The sequence below is a fragment of the Loxodonta africana genome, chromosome 17, assembly GCF_030014295.1.
Source record: "Loxodonta africana isolate mLoxAfr1 chromosome 17, mLoxAfr1.hap2, whole genome shotgun sequence".
NCBI classification, from domain to species: Eukaryota; Metazoa; Chordata; class Mammalia; order Proboscidea; family Elephantidae; genus Loxodonta; species Loxodonta africana.
The window spans coordinates 14,668,439-14,683,390 of NC_087358.1; the positions used below are offsets into that span (position 1 = coordinate 14,668,439).

General features: G+C 39.9%; 1 long non-coding RNA gene across 1 annotated transcript in view; it reads right to left on the reverse strand.

Moving 5' to 3' along the window:
- Positions 1 to 1,025: 1,025 nt before the first annotated feature.
- LOC111750426 (uncharacterized) overlaps positions 1,026 to 14,952 on the reverse strand; it is a 49,684-nt gene continuing 35,757 nt past the window's right edge. Inside the window, exons 4-5 of the long non-coding RNA XR_002785559.2 lie at positions 4,925 to 5,017; positions 1,026 to 3,746 (exon numbers count right to left, since the gene is read on the reverse strand). This is a non-coding gene — a long non-coding RNA (uncharacterized LOC111750426). The remainder of the gene's footprint in view (positions 3,747 to 4,924; positions 5,018 to 14,952) is intronic.

Below are 14,952 nucleotides of genomic sequence, written 5' to 3' on the forward strand. Positions count from 1 at the left end.
ATCAAAGACTACAGCCTTTAGTATGGATTGCACCTCAACATAAAAAAAACAAAAATCCTCACAACTGGACCGATAAACAACATCATGATAAAAGGTGAAAAAATTGAAGTTGTCAAGGATTTCATTTTACTTGGATCCATAGTCATGCGCATGAAAGCAGCAGTTAAGAAATCAAATGACACTCTGGAGTCTTAAAAGCCTGTGAGCATCCATCTAAGACACTCCACTGGTCTCTCTCCTTTGGAAACAAGGGAGAATGAAGAAACCTAAAGACACAAGGGAAAGATTAGCCCAAAGGACTAATGGACCACAACTACCATGGCCTCCACCAGACTGAGCCTGGTACAACTAGATGGTGCCTGACTACCACGACTGACTGCTCTGACAGGGGTCACAGTAGAATGTCCTGGACAAAGCTGGAAAAAAATGGAAAGTATGGCCACCAGACACCTTTTTAGCTCAATAATGAAGTCACTTCTGAGATTCACCCTTCACCCAAGTATTAGGTCCATAAAACAAAACGAGACTAAAGGGGCACACCAATCCAGGGGCAAGGACTAGAAGGCATGAGAGGACAAGAAAGCTGGTAATAGGGAACCCAGTGTTGAGAAGGGAGAGTGTTGACATGTTGTGGGGCTGTTAACCAATATCATAAAGCAATATTTGTACTAACTGTTTAATGAGAAGCTAGTTTGTCCTGTAAACCATCATCTAAAGTTCAGTAAGAAATGATAATTGAAAAGAATTGAAAAATAAAAAAAATAAATCAAGCAACTCATTGTGTTGGGCAGATCTGCTGCAAAAGATCTCTGTAAAGTGCTAAAAACCAAAGATGACACCTTGAGGACTAAGGTGCGCCTGACTCAAGCCATGGTGTTTTCAATGACCTCATATGCTTGCAAAAGCTGGACAGTGAACAAGGAAGACCGAAGAAGAATTGATGCCTTTGAGTTATGTTGCTGCTGAAGAATATTGACACAGTGGCTGCAACAAGAGGCTCAAGCATGACAATGATTGTGAGGATGGCACAGGACTGAGCAGTGTTTCATTCTGTTGTACATAGGGTTGCTATGAGTAGGAACTAACTCGATGGTACCTAACAGCAACAACAACAATGGCCATATAATAGCATATTCCATAGCAGTATTTTTCAAAGCTTTAACGATAACACTTGATAAGAAGTACATTTTACGTCCTAAGTCTTTGCACAAACACACATACATATATATGCATTTATATAACTGAAACACAAATTTCATTAAGTAATACTATTATTTTTTTTTAATTTATTTTGTTGTTATTGAAAACATACACCAATTCAACAGTTTCCACAGGATGGCGCAGGACCGGGCAGTATTTCGTTCTGTTGTGCACAGGAAACCAACTCAACTGCACCTAACAACAACGACAACGTTCCTGACTCACCTTCTTTCTTTAAGTCGGTTCTGACTCATAGCAACCCAACGTACAATGGAATGAAACACTGCCCGGTTCTGCACACCATCCTCACAATCGTTATGCTTTAGCCCATTGTTGCAGCCGCTAAGCCAATCCATCTTGTTGAGGTTCTTCCTGTTTTTTGCTGACACTCTACCAAGCATGATGTTCTTCTGCAAGGACTGATGCCCCCGGATAACATGTCCAAAGTATGTGAGATGAAGTCTGGTCATCCTGGCTTCCCACAAGCATTCTGGGTGTACTTCTTCCAAGACAGATTTGTTTGTTCTTCTGGCAATTCATAGTATATTCAGTATTCTTTGCCTGCACCATAATTCAAAGGCATCAAGTCTTCTTCCATCTTTGTTATTCATCATCCAGCTTTTGCATGCATATGAGGTGATCGAAAACACCATGTTGTGGGTCAGGTGCACCTTACTCCTCAAACTGACATCTTTGTTTTTGTAGCAGATTTGGCCAGTGCAGTGTGTCATTTGATTTCTTGTTTGCTGCTTCCATTTGCATTGATTATGGATCCAAGCATAATAAATATTTGGTCATATTCAATTGCAGTTACCTCAGTTATTAATTGTGAAGAGTTTAACTTTCTCCGTGTGACCAGTCCCACACCATTCCAATTATGAACTCAAGGTCTCAAGTGTGTCACAATGATTAAGCTCTTGAGTGCTAACCAAAAAGTTAGTGGCTTTAACCTACCAGTGGCTCTGTGGGAGAAAAGACCTGGTACTCTTCCCTTATAGATTCCAAACTGAATACCAAATCCCTTGTCATTGAGTCAATCCTAAGGCGTAGAAACTCTATAGGGTTTCCAAGGCTATAAATCTTTTTTTTTTTTTTTAATTGTGCTTTAAGTGAAAGTTTACAGTTCAAGTTAGTTTCTCATACAAAAATTTATACACACATTGTTAGGTCACCAAAGTTGCTTTCCCTATAATGTGACAGCGTCCTTCTCCTTTCCGCCCTATCTTTCCCATGTCCATTCAACCAGCTCCTGTCCCTTTCTGCCTTCTCATCTTGCCTCCGGACAGGAGCTGCCCATTTAGTCTCATGTATCTACTTAAACTAAGAAGCACACTTTTCACAAGTATCATTTTATGTCTTATAGTCCAGTCTAATCTTTGTCTGAAGAGTTGGCTTTGGGAATGGTTTTAGTTTTGGGCTAACAGAGTCTGGGGGCCGTGTCTTCTGGGGTCCCTCCTGTCTCAGTCAGACCATTAAGTCTGGTCTTTTTCTAGAATTTGAGTTCTGCATCCCACTTTTCTCCTGCTCCACCAGGGACTCTCTGTTGTGTTCCCTATCAGGGTGGTCACTGGTGGTAGTCAGACACCATCTAGTTCTTCTGGTCTCAGGCTAATGGAGTCTCTGGTTTATTTGGTCCTTTCTGTCTCTTGGGCTCATATATTCCTTGTGTCTTTGGTGTTCTTCATTCCCCATTGTTCCAGGTGCATTGGGACCAGTTGATGTATCTTAGATGGCTGCTTGCTAGCTTTTAAGACCACAGATGCCACTCACCAAAGTGGGATGCAGAACATTTTCTTAATAAAATTTGTTATACCAATTGACCTATGTGTCCCCTGCAACCATGGTCTGTTTGGAAACCTTATGGGGCAGTTTTACTCTGTCCTGTAGGGTCCCTATGAGTTAGAAATGACTCGACGACGGCGGGTTTGGTTTTTAAGGTATTTTTCAGCAAGCTATTCTTGTTGTTGTTAGGTGCTGTTGAATTGGTTCCAACTCATAGCAACCCTGTGTACAACGGAATGAAACACTGCCTGGTCCTGTGCCATCCTCACAATCATTGTTTTACTTGAGCCCATTGTTGCAGCCCTGTGTCAGTCCATCTCATTGAGGGTCTTCTTCTTTTTCATTGACTCTCTTTACCAAGCATGATGTCCTTCTCCAGGGACTGATCCCTCCTGATAACGTGTCCAAAGTATGTAAGACATAGTCTCACCATCCTTGCTTCCAAGAAACATTCTGGGTGTACCTCTTCCAAGACAGATTTGTATGTTCTTTTGGCAGTCCCTGGTATATTCAGTTTTCTTTGCCAGCAGCACAATTCAAAGGAGTTAATTCTTCTTTGGTCTTCTTTATTCATTGTCCCGCTGTTGCATGCATATAGGCAATTGAGAACACCATGGCTTGGGTCAGGCGCACCTTAGTCTTCAAGGTGGATATCTTTATTTTTCAACACTTTAAGAGGTCTTTTGAATCAGATTTGGCCAATGCAATGTGTTGTTCGATTTCTTGACTGCTTCTTGGATGGGTGTTGATTGTGGATCAGCAAGCTAAAAGATAAAAATATCTTTTAGCATCGAAACGTCAAAATTTTTAATAAGGTGTTTTTAATTGGCTTTTCAGCTTTCAGTTTTTAAATAAGGCTTTACATCCTAACATCTCAGAGCTGGCATATCTTTTGGTGGCTGTATGTAAGAAATGCAAGAAAGCCAGACGTTTAATGTTATAAATAGAGCAAGATCTAGTTGCTATTGATTTTCAAACCAGTTGAAGACATTCCATAAAAAATAAAATTAATGATATCTGTTGTATACTGCTGTTCTTTCTTATTTATGCAATATTTTGAGGACAAAGTAACATCCACCTCTTGAGGTTTTTTATTAATTGTTGTCATAGTGTTATGTGTCTTAAGAATTATAGAATCTGAAAGAACTTCCTTATTAGAAATATATAATATTTTCAATATGGAGGAACCCTGGAAAAGCCCATTTTCTTGAGTTTCTCTTCTTCATCTTTAAAATATAAATGCTGGAAAAAATGATCTCAGAAGCCTGAAGGATGAAATTCCATGATTCTATAATTGTGAACATGAATTTTAATTTTCTCATTTACTTTCTTATTTATTTTAACATTTGAAGTTATATAAAACTGAAAAATAGTGTTTTTCAGTGATGTAATTGATTATCTAGTGTACTTAAAATAGTAGAGGTTCTCAATAGCACAAACCTGAATGTTATTTTCATCAACATATTTTTCTTGTTTTAATTTGCTGTGACCTAGATATCATAATTCTTTTACGTTATAATGGTAGCAATAAAAAAAAAATTTTTTTTTAGAGAAAAAAAAAAAATCCTGTCTTCAGCAGTTACTTCACTTTTTATCTTTAGTATCCTAGAATGCAAGAATTTTGTATGGTAGATAGCATTGCTATTTCAGGTGTACATTTGCATTGTATACAGTATGCTATTTCTGTTACTTTGAAACTTTGAATTTAAAGACTAATTTTGAAGACTATGCCATTTTAGAGGTGGAGGAGAAGATATTTATTACTCCAATGCCTTTGTCTTAAAAAAATTTTATTTATTTATTTATTACAGGTGAAGAAATTGGGATTTGTATGTGCCACAAGATGGAGGCACTGGTGGTTTGGTGATAGAATTCTCACCTTCTGTGCAGGAAACCCAGGTGCGATTCCCTGCCAGTGCACACCTCATGTGAAGTTACCTACCTGTCATTGGAGGCTTTGTGTCTTGCTGTGATGTGGAAGAGGCTTTAATGGAGCTTCATGACTAAGACTCACTAGGAAGAAAGGCCTGGTGATCTACGTAAAAAAAAAAGTCAATGAAAAGCCTATGGGGAGGCGGAGCCAAGATGGCGGAATAGCCAGATGGTTCTGGCAAGCCCTCTTTACAACAAAGACCTGAAAAAACAAATGAAAAGAGTATATTTATGAGAAGCTAGGAGCCCTGAGCATCAAAGACAAGCTTAGAAAATGAACTGAGGGGCAGGGGGAGGAGGAGATGGTTCAGAAGGGGAGAGGAGTTACCAGACCTGAATTGCGGGGAGCCCTCAGGCACCATTCCCAGAGCGGTGGCGACAAGCAGCTACTAGCTTTTGCCCGCAGTTTCCTCAGTGAGAAGCAGCCAGCCGCACAGCTTACTCGCACCTCCGGAACCAGAGAAGAACAGCGCTCTCGGCAAAAGCTAAGTACTTGCGTATGTTTTACTGCACTCCCTCCCACCCCCAAGCAGGTTTCAGCAGCTGAATTCTCTGGGCCTGAGATAGGCCCTGTTGAGCGCCTAGAGCCATCCTCCTGGCCTTGAAGAAGGAATAAATTCACAATGGGGGGAAAAGATAATTTGCCAGCTCCACTAACTGAAAAAAAAAAGTTTTTTTTTACTAACTGGGGGAGCTCAGGACAGAAGCAGCTCCTGTCCAGGCATAAATGGCCCACGGACTTTGAGTACCTTTCCCCTATGCATGGAGCTTTGTGGGCCTATTTCAGGAGAATAGGCCCGTGTTGGCAGACTCCAACCATTTCAGCTCTGCGGCAGAGAGTTGGGTGTTTGATGTTTGACATTGCTTTGCCTATTAAACAGGGTCCTCACCTACCCACATCAGGGGCCTAAAGACTGGTAGCTCCACTCAGGTCACCCAGCTACCCCTGACAGGGGTCCAAGGATAACTGGTACCTCCCAGTCCTTACAACCAAAAACACTGGGTGCCCATGGTCTGTATGCAGAACCCACCCACCTGTATGTTCTAGGGATCAGGGACACGCTTTCCTCAGAGACATGTGGGGGATGATTCTCAGCCCCCTGCCTTGTTCAGAGTGTGACCCCCTGCTGCAACCAGATACTGGTACCTACACCAATCACTTTTGCCCCTGTAAGACTGTAGGACAGAGCCTGTACCACACACTTGATGATCAGCTACCTAGACACCTGAGCTGAGTTCATACAAGAAAAGTGAATGGACTCCTAGACTGATATACCTGATAACAGCTCTAGCCATCTGGGGACAGGACATCAGAGCTCCAAAGGCAAAAATAATCAAGCTAGCTCACTCAAGCAACCCATTTGGGCATATCAAAACAAAGCAAGAAGCTAGGACACAGAGAGTAAACATAAAATAAACTATTACAATAACTTATAGATGGCTCAGAGACAACAGTCTATATCAAGTCACATAAACAGACCATGATCACCTCAACAAGTTCTCAAAACAAAGAATCAAGGGATCTTATAGATGAAAGTGCCTTCCTGGAATGGCCAGAGGCAGAACACAAAAGATTAATATACAGAGCCCTTCAAGACATCAGGAAGAAAATGAGGCAATATGCAGAACATGCCAAGGAACACGCAGATAAAGCAATTGAAGAAATTAAAAAGATTATTCAGGAACATAATGAAAAAATTAATAAGCTGGAAAAATCCATAGACAGCAATCAAAAATTCAGAAGGTTAACAGTAAAATTACAGAGTAGACAACTCAATAGAAAGTCAGAGGAGAAGATTGGAGCAAGTGGAAGGCAGAATCTCTGAACTTGAGATAATCACTTGGCACTAACATATTTGAAGAAAAATCAGATAAAAGAATTTAAAAAAGTGAAGAAACCTTAAGAATCATGTGGGACTCTATCAAGAGAAATAACCTACGAGTGATTGGAGTACCAAAACAGGGAGGGAAAACAGAAAATACAGAGAAAATTGTTGAAGATTTGTTGGCAGAAAACTTCCCTGATATTGTGAAAGATGAGAAGATATTTATTCAAGAGGCTCATCGAACTCCACATCAGGTAGATGTTAAAAGAAAGTCACCAAGACATATTATAATCAAACTTTCCAAAACCAAAGATAAAGAGAGACTTTTAAGAGCAGCGAGGGATAAATGAAAAGTCACCTACAAAGGAGAGCCAATAAGAATAAGCTTGGACTACTCGGCAGAAACCATGCAGGAAAGAAGGCAATGTGGCTTATTTAAAAAATTGAAGGAAAAAAATTGCCTGCCAAGAATGATATATCCATCAAAACTGTCTCTTAAATATGAAGGTGAAATTAGGACATTTCCAGATAAACAGAAGTTTAGGGAATTCATAAAAACCAAACCAAAACTACAAGAAATACTAAAGGGAGTTGTTTGGTTAGGAATCAATAATATCAGGTATTGACCCAAGACTAGAACACTGGGCAGAGCAATCAGAAGTCAACACAAAAAAACAAAGCAAGATTTAAAAAAAAAAAGAAGCAGCAGCTCAAAACAGGATAACAGCAATGTTATTTTGTAAAAGAAGACAACATTAAAATAATAAAGAGGGACTAAGAAATGTAGTCATAGATCTTCCATATGGAGAGAAAGATAAGGGGATACAAAGAAAACCCTATGAATCACAATCATCTGATCCACAACCGATCATGGGGATCACACAGGACTGGGAAGCAGTTCATTCCATTTTGCATGGGGTTGCCACCAGTCCCTGCAAAGTATTGCTGCATAGCTAGCACTGTAGCTAAGTCTTAAAAAGATCATTCCACTGTCCTATCAAGTCAGCTCCTTCAGAATGATAAGGAATGTGGCAAGATTAGTGAATTACATGAACATGGGTCCATTGCCACTCTTCATTTGTTGTGAAATGGTTTCTTTGATCAGAGATGATGCTCTGTAGAATACTGTGATGGTGGATAAAGTATTCTGTAAACCCACAGAGGATAGTTTTTGCGGAAGCACTGCATGCAGGGAAGGCAAATCTCTGTCTAGAAAAAAGTATTTATTCTTTCCACTCACCCTTGGCAAGTGGAAATCCATGCTGCTGAACCCATGTGTAATCTTCATCTCTGCCACCATGGCCTCTTTGTTCACGAGTTCATTGAGTAATGATGGCAGGAGCGGCTGGAGAAAGAGGCTAGCTGCTATCCACAGAACATGTCATAGTATCCACTTGATTATTAATATTTTCCTCTGCTGTACCCTCTCTTTTGTGAGCATTCACATGGAATGCAAATATCTTTATATTTTTGTCCACTCAGAGAACTCTGTCCAGGTCTATCCACATACCTCTTCCCCAGAACTCATTCTGAACAGTTTTCCAATAATATGCCATCCAAGTTCCTGTTCATCCAGCTAAGGCATTGGCCACAGACCATGAATTAGTATTTAGTCACACATCTGGTCATTTTGTCTTCCAAGCAAGGTGAAAAACGAGGTGCAATTATCGAAGTTTGCTCACCACGAGGATTTCCATTCCCTACTGTCCTTCAGAGATGTCTCAGAAATGGACTTTAATGCTGCAGTTGTCACTTCTGAGTGGTGCCTGATATAGTGCAGAACCATGTGTAAACAAGGCGTGTGTTTTCTCTTCCTCAGTCTACTAATTGTAAGAACTCCCCATGAGGCAAAGGTGATGTACCAGGAGTTGGGACCATGGGCATTTATACCACTTTTTCATGTAATTTACTTGTGCTTTCAGGACGTGCTTAATTAAGCCTGGTCTCATATATACCACTTCTATCTGATGCTTGAATATTGCTGTGCACCCCAACTTTATGCCTTATTGGGTCAGATGACACCTTGCTCATGGATGGGAAGCTGAGGTTGCATGGTAACTTGATGTTTTATGGTTAAGTGTTCAGTCTCCACTAAGACCCAATAGCAAGCCAAAAGCTGTTTCTCAAAAGGAGAGTAGTTATCTGCAAATGATGGCAGGGTTTTAATCCAAAAACCTAACGGTCTGCACTGTGATTCACCCAAAAGAGTCTTCCAGAGTCTCTAAACACCATCTATATCTGCCACTGACACTACAGACACCATTGAATCTGCCAGATCATATGGCCCAAGTGATCATGCACCTGACAGGACAGCTTGGACCTGTTGCAGAGCTGTCTCTTATTCTGGACTCTACTCAAGACTAGAAGCTTTTTGGGTCACTCAATGAATGGACCAGACTAGCATACCAAAATGAAAAATATAATGCCTCCAAAATCCAAAGATGCTCATTTAGGTATTGTGCTTCCTTTTGAGTTGTAGAAGGGACCAGATTCAACAACTTATCCTTCATCTTAGAAGGGGTGTCTTGACATGCCCCAAATCACTGCCTCCCTAGAAATTTCACTGAGGTGGAAAGCATCTGAATTTTTGTCAGGCTTATTTCCCATCCTCCGGCACACAAATGTCTTACCAATAAGGCTAGAGTAATTGCCATTTCTCGCTCACTGATGGTGCAGTGGTCAAGCACTGGGCTGCTAACTGAAAGGTTCATGGTTTTTACCCACCAGGAGCTCCATGGGAGAAAGATGTGGCGATCTGTTCCTGTGAAGATTACAGCCATGGAAACCCTATGGGTAGTTCTTCTCTGTCCTGTAGGTTCAGTGTAAGTCAGAATCAACTTGAAGGCAAAGTTTTTTTTTTTTTTTTTTTAGGTTCAGTCAGCATGATGTTATCAATATAAAGGTCCACTGTGAAGTCCTGGGGAAGGGAAAGGTGATCAAGGTCTCTTCAGACTAACTTATGACATAGGGCTGAAAAGTTGATATACCTTTGAAGTAGTAGAATGAAAGTATATTTCTTGCCTTGCAAGCTAAAAGACAGCTGCTTCTAGTGGTCTTTATTAAAAGGAATCAAGAAAAAAAAAGCATTTGCCGGAACAATAGTTACTACCAGGTATCAGGAGGTGTACTAATTGGCTCAAGCAATGAAACACATCCAAAACATCAGCTGCAATTGGAATCTCCACTTGGTTAAGTTTATTATAATCCACTGTCCTTCTCCAAGAGTCCTCTGTTTTCTACACAGGCCAAATAGGGTCATTGAATAGAAACGTGGCTGAAATCTTCCTATTTCCTTAAGTTCTTAATGGTGACACTAATCTTTCTAATCCCTCCAGGAATGCAGTACTGCTTTTTGTTTGCTATTTTCTTAGGTAGAGGCAGGTTTAGTGGCTTCAACTTGGTCTTTCCTACCATAATAACCTTCACTCTATAGGACAGGGAACCAATGTAGGGATTCTACTAGTTGTTGAGCATGTCTCTTTCAACTCTGCGTTCTGAATTTGGGGAAATCACTATAGGATGGGTCTGGAAAGCCAATGGACCCACTTTGAGATGAACCTGAGCTAAATGTCCATTGTTCACCTGATCTCCATATGTCTCTACTCTAACTAGTACACCACAGTGATGTTTTGGGTCTCCTGGAAACCCTGGTGGCACAGTGGTTAAATGCTAGAGCTGCTAACCAAAAGGTTGGCAGTTTGAATCCACCAGGCGCTCCTTGGAAACTCTATGGGGCAGTTCTACTCTGTCCTGTAGAGTCGCTATTAGTGGGAATCGATTCAACGGCAATGGGATTAGTTTGGTTTTGGATTAGTGTCAGTTCAGAGCCCAAAACCCAAACCCAGTGCCGTCAAGTGGATTCGGACTCATAGTTCAGAGCCAGCATTCAGTAATCCCTGAAATGTCTGATTATTTCCTTTTCCCCAGTGCACAGTTACTCTCGTAAAGGTTGCAGATCCCTTGGTGGGCACCTGGGAGAAAAATTAACAGTATAAATTTTTGGCAGCGTAGCAGGGTCTTCATTCCAGGAGAGCTGGCCTCCCCTTCACGCAAATGATTATGGATCCATAAATTGGCTGAAGTCTAGGAATTGATGGCGGAGCAGTGACACTCTTGTTTTGGTGTGGTTCAAGTTCGACTTTTGTTCACTTGACCTAGACCTCTTCTGCTTATCCAGATCAAGTAAGAATTTATTACAAGTCCCATCTACTTCACTTCTAGGGATACAATCATTATATCTTCTTCATGAATTAACCTTTATATCATTATATAATATCTCTTTATCTCTTGTCACAGATTTTTACTTAAACTCTATATTGTCTGATACTCATAGAGCCACCCCAGCTTATTTTGGTTACTATTTGCCTGGAGTACTTTTTCCATTCTTTAAACTAATTTGTGTCTTTGAATTTAAATGAGTCTCTTGTAGCTATCATGTAATTGGATCATAATTTCTTTCTCATCCATTGCACCAATCTCTGGCTTTTGATTGGAGAGTTTAATCTATTTACATTTAAAGTAAACCCCCATAATGAAGGACTTACTTCTGCCATTTTGCTGTTTGTTTTCTGTGTGTCTTATGCTTTTTGTCTCTCAATTTCTCTAACACTGCCAACTTTTGTATTTAGTTAATTTTTTGTGGTGAATCCTTTTGATTCTTGTTTCCTTTTGTGTATATATTTTTAGATATTTTCTTTGTGGTTACTTTAACATTCCAAATTTTTAACAGCCCAGTTTTAATTAATACCACCTTAACTTCAATAACATACAAATTTCTGTTCCTATGCTATTTCTCCCCCCACGTTATATTGTTGTTGTCATAAGTTTCATCTTTGTACATGGTTCCTAATTACATGTATTTGTAATTATATTTTATGCATTTGATTTTAAATAATCTAGGACATAATAAGTAGAGTTACAGATGAAAAATACAATAAAACTGGCCTTTATATTTGTCCCTGAAATTACATTTACAGAGATATTTTTTTTTTCCTACCATGTCAAGTTACTGTCTAGTAACCTTTTATTTCAACCTGAAAGATTCCCTTTAGGATTTCTTGTAGGGCAGATCTAGTGGTAAAAAAAAATTCCTCAGCTTTTATTTTTCTGAGAATGTCTTAATTTTTCCCTCATTTTTGAGATAACTTTGCTGGATATATAAATCCTGGCTTAGAGTTTTTTTTTTTTTTTTTTTTTTTCTTTTTTAGCACTTTTAATTTGTCATCCACTGTCTCTGGGCCTGCATGATTTCTGAGAAGAAAATGGCACTTAATCTTATTGAGGATACCCTTGAATGTGATGATTTGCTTCTGTCTTGCTGCTCTCAAGTTTCTCCATCTTTGTCTTTTGAGAGCTTGATTATAATGTGTCTCAGTGTGCATCTCTTTGGTGTTTTCCTTCTTGGAGTTTGATGAGCTTCTTGGTTGTGTAGATTCATGCCTTTTGTCAAATTTGAGAAGTTTTTGGCCATTATTTCTTTAAATATTCCTTCTGTTCCTTTCTCTTTCTCTTCTTCTGGGACTCCTTAATGTGTGTATTGATTGGCTTGATGGTGTCCTACACATTCTTTAGGCTGTGTTCACTTTTTTTTATTGTTCTTTCATTTTTCATAATTTCATATTACAAAATTTCAATTGTTGTATCATCAAGTCTACTGATTCTTTCTTCTGCCTATTCGAACTGCTATTGAACCCCTCTACTGAATTTCTCATTTCCGTTATTGTTTTTTCATTTCCGTTTTCTTGTTTAGTTCCTTTTTATAATTTCTCTTTCTTGATGTTTAAATTTTGTTCATGCCACGTTTTCCTGATTTCCTAAGTTCTTTTTCTGTTTTCCTTTAGTATTTGAGCATATTTAATATTGTTGTTTTAAAATCTTTTTCTAGTGAAACCTTTATCAGAGCTTCCACAGGATGGCTTCTGTTTATTTTGTTCTTTTGAGTGGGCCATCATTTCCTTTTTTCTTTTTATGCCTTGTGATTTTGTTGTTGTTGTTGTTGAAAATGACATATGAATATTATAATATATTCACTCTGGAAATCAGATTCTGTTCTCCGGCATTTTCTGTTTTTTTTTTTTTTTTTAGTAATTGCTGAATACTCTAGTAACCTGTTTGTTTAATGACTCCCTGTAACTGTTTTTGCAAAGACTGGCTTCCTGGTTGTGTGTGGATACATAAATTTCTGTTCTTCACTTATGTTCAGCTAGTGTTTTGGTAGCGATTTCCTTGAAAGCCAGTAGAAAAAACAACTAAACAAACAACAACACATTTTCAAGTCTTTGCAGATTGGCTCTGTGGTGCCAGGGCTTTCCTTCAGCACTTTGCCAGGTTTGCACTGAGACCAGGAATCAACTAGCGGTGAAATAATAGGGTCTTCTCAGGTATATCCTGAACATTCATCTTACCCTAGTTATGTGTGTGGCATTCTAAATTCCCCATATACATGGAGCTTTTGAATGGCCTAATTTCTCAAAGAAACTCTACTGGGTTTCCCTTCCCTGTCCTTAGGCTCCAGTTTTATGCCGCAATCACAGGTTTTAGCCTCAGCCAAGTACCCGTAAAAACTTGTTGCCATCGAGTCGATTCTGACTCATAGAGACCCTATAACTGCCCCACAGAGTTTCCAAGGAGTGCCTGGTGGATTTGAACCACCGATCTTTTGGTTAGCCGCCGTAAATATTAACCACTTATGCCACAAGGTTTTCCAAACACAGTAGGTTAGATTTTGGGCAGTCCTGGCTACTTTTTCTCCCAGTGTGGGCTCTGAAGTAGTCTATATAGAGACTATTGCCTTGGACAGTTCTTCAGGTAAGGCTTGGCTTAGAACAGATACACACAATAATTTGTCAGTGGAGTCTGCGCCCTCTGGCCAGAAACCAGGATTCCTCTCTGCAAATATGGGTGCCACTGCAGCTTTAAGATGGCCACTGAGCCAGAGATGGTGAGTGCTGTAGAAAACCAATGCTTCCTATTGTTTTGATGTTGACTTTTTTAATTGTTAGCGTCCTTTTTTGGCTATAACCCTTTGATTTACAGAGTTCTGACGACATTGGTTCTTCAAATTTCTGCTTGCTGTTCTAGTGTTTCTGTAGGGGGGATAAGAGTATGGAACTGTCATTTTATCTCTCTTAAGCAACTGTCTTTGAGACAGGTAGCACCACCCACCCTTTTTCACTTGAGCCTGATTTCTCCTAATTTCACTTTAAGCCACTCTCTGTTTGACTTCTGGCCTAGGGAATCCCTTGGCAGAGAGGAATCTTGGGAAGCTTCTTCGCTTTCCGGAATAATGGAGAACATGGTTCTTTTCAGGAACTTCCTCCTGGGAGTCCTGTTCAGCCTCTAACCTCTGATGACCAGAGGACGACGTGGAGGACCACATTCTGAGCTGGCTGCTCTGCTATTAGGTGGGAGGGTTGAAAGAGAGGAAGCTATTGAGCATTTACCTGTGTGAAGAGAACCGAGGCAAGCTCTGTATAACGGTAGTGGAGGACCCACTGATTTGGGATGGAGTTGGCCAAACTGAAAGGACTGTGGAGGCTGACAGTTGGTTAACATCAGGCACAAGGCGCTGTGTGCCTACATCATCTCATCCTGATACACCTCTTGCCTCAGGGATCTGGTTGTCCAGAGGATTCCTGACTGTGTTCATGAGCCTTAGCCAAATGCCCCATTGAGAGCATCAGGGACAGAAGGATATATTTCAGAAACCTTATTCTTTTGCTCAGCAATTTTTTTGTGCCATGCATGCATTTGCTTTCCTTAAGTTGTTGAGGTTTCTCTCAGCTAATAGAGGACTTATTCCAATATATTGCACTCTTGTCTCCTGGTCATCAAGAAGGTTTTGGTAAAACAGAAGAAAATGAAACCAGTTGCTGTCAAGTTGATTCCTATGCATGGTGATCCTGTGTATGCAGAGCAGAACTGCACTCCGTAGGGTTTTCAAGGCTCTGACCTTGTGGAAGGAAATCGCCAAGCCTTTCTTTTAGTTTTTTCTGAAATAATTTCTGCTTCCATTTCATAAAGGTGCAGGACATTTCAGATATGGTGATGTTTTCTTCCACTTTGTCAAGATTCTCCTCTATCTTTCTGGGGCGTATGCTCTCAAAATAGCATATTGAATAAAAAAGTGTTTCTTCTTCTCGTTCCGGTTCAGGAAGGACATGATGTTTCTGCTGAAACTTTTCCTTCTCTCTCTCTAACAGGGTGTTTTCTG